The 2,326-nt window shown below is 38.8% G+C and overlaps 1 long non-coding RNA gene across 2 annotated transcripts; it reads left to right on the forward strand.

Annotated features, from left to right (window-relative positions):
- The first annotated feature begins 85 nt into the window (after positions 1-85).
- Positions 86-1,212, forward strand: LOC109467074. 2 transcript variants are annotated; one of them, XR_002140062.1, is made up of 3 exons: positions 86-184; positions 459-537; positions 1,081-1,212. It is a non-coding gene; the product is annotated as an uncharacterized LOC109467074 (long non-coding RNA). The 2 variants fall into 2 exon arrangements; XR_002140061.1 differs by having other exon boundaries at positions 121-205.
- Positions 1,213-2,326: the final 1,114 nt, after the last annotated feature.

The raw sequence follows: 2,326 nt of genomic DNA on the forward strand, positions 1-2,326 counted from the left end.
AATAGAACAGGTTTTGCTATCGCAAACCTGTAAACATGTTCATTTTGGTTTAACCAAGGCTGGTGACGTCAGTAGAGCGAGTCCACTCTATTGTGGGGGTGACAGTTTTTTTATAAGGGATTGGAAGCCACATGCACAAGGACGTCGTCTGATCAAGAACTTTATTGCTGGCCATTTTCGTCAGGTTAAACCTCTTTCGTACGATGTATGCTAACTTTTACATACATAGAACTTGTGCTATTTGCTAATATGCTAATGTTAACCTTATTTTGTGTGTTGTTTAACCGTTATAAGATCTTATAACGCTTAGCCTTGAATTCGAACTTCCACGAAAGCTTTGCAATATACATTGTGGCTCATTGAACATGTTGTAGCTATTGCAATCATCAGTTAAGCTTTCTGTAAGATATGATATTATTGTTATCGATATATCGTGTGTCCAAATCTCTCAAATCTAGCGTGTCAAAGGTGAAAGGTTCGGGGTCAACTCAAAACGGCGGGCGGTCAGAGTCAGAGAGGACCGAAGAACTCAAGAAGGTATGACAACGACAACAAAAATTTTAAGGTACAGGAATATAACGATGGATTGCACTTGAGTCCAGTTGTTGGTCAGCAAAACAAACTTTGTTAAGTTGTCTTCTGAGTAATTGTGTTTGGCTGGAAATGGATTTTTTTCTTGAGGTTTTATCCCATATGCCAGCGAACAACACTGTAGAACGTTGAACCTATAATCCATATAAATCCTAGCCTCCATAGCATGCCAAAAACTGGGGGTTTTGTGGGGGTCTTCAGGGTCTTTGGGAGCTTTTATGTGCTATTTTCTGATTGCATATAGACAACATAGCCAGCCTAGTTGAATTACTCCCTTTTTTATCAGAAAACAGCCGAAGACCGTCGACCACCAAACCCCGCAGTTCTATAAGCCTGTTATGGAGGCTACCAAGTTACTTTTCCTTAGAAGCTTCTATAAAGGCTTCCTTCCGTCTCAGTAGACGATGGGTTCAGTTCAGAGGGAGGCTTATAACTTTTAAAAAACTTACTGTTTGATTTTATTTGTAACTCCATTGAAAATTTATCCAGAGTGCCACACAGGGTCCTTGTCCCATGCACATGTCCTTGATCAGAGGAACCTCCATGAACTGATGGAGGAGAAAGAGGAGGAAGAGAAGGATGAAGAGGAGGGGACGGGTCCAGATGCGAGTAAGGGAAGACGGGATTTTGCCTTCGACAGGTGAGTTGATAGCACCTCCCAGGCTCCCAATTTACTAGTGAATTTTTTTATTCATAAATTTCTCCTCTGGTGTTCTCTTTCCCGGACTCCTTCACATGTTTAACTTCTGAGTTGCATTTATGTCATCATCATCATCATGCACTTTTGACAATTTCAGTTGACTTTGTGCACTTTTGACTCTTGTGTACTGATTATGTTACGTACAACTTTGTATTAAGTTCTTTAATTTCATTTGCTGTTTCCAGTCTGATCTTTTGATTTGGACTTGAATTCATTCATTCATTCATTCATTCATTCATTCATTCATTCATTCATTCATTCACTAGTATCAGTTTTTTGGTTTGTCATTTTTTGTTTAAAACGTAATTGCTTTCATGATATCTTGATACATCATTTACTTTGAAGTTTGAAGTGTCCAAGAACCAAGTAGATAAATTGGAAAGGCCCAAACTATGGCTTAAGTTGCTGGATATTAAAAACAAAATGAATGAAAAGCCTCCATAATGTGCAGTGATTTTCTTTATTGACTATAAGTTGAACCAAGCTTCACAAATAGACCTGCAAAAGGTGTAAACTAAGTGCTGTTTCAAGAATTTTTAAAAACATCCCTTACAGTTACATAAGAACTTATTCGAAAGATCTCTCTTAAATCTCAATTTTTACACATCTGCTTCACAGTGGCCTCAGCAAGTAAATCTTGTGGATGACATCCCCCGCAGATTCCATATCTAATGCGAGCAGGCCAAAAAAAAAACAAGGCGAGCAAAAAAAACAAGGTTCCTACATTTTATAATTTTGACTCATTCATTGTACAAATGGTTTTTATTCCGTGGGAACATCACATATACACAGCCAGCATCACATATCACTGCATCAAAGTAGGAAACAAAACATTAAATCGAAGCCTTTTTATGGGTTCACCACACCACGAAGTGGTGTGGTGAAACCATATTGCTTTTTCTGATGTTTCTTCTTCTCCTCCTCCTCCTCCTCCTTCTCCTCCTGCCATATCTTTAAATGGATTCAGCTTCTTCATTTTAGGGCCTAAGGTCCTGAAATTTGGTATGGAGGTACAGTGGGCAAATACCCCTAGGC

The sequence above is a fragment of the Branchiostoma belcheri genome, unplaced genomic scaffold (genome assembly GCF_001625305.1).
Source record: "Branchiostoma belcheri isolate BF01 breed outbred unplaced genomic scaffold, Haploidv18h27 scaffold1740, whole genome shotgun sequence".
NCBI lineage: Eukaryota > Metazoa > Chordata > Leptocardii > Amphioxiformes > Branchiostomatidae > Branchiostoma > Branchiostoma belcheri.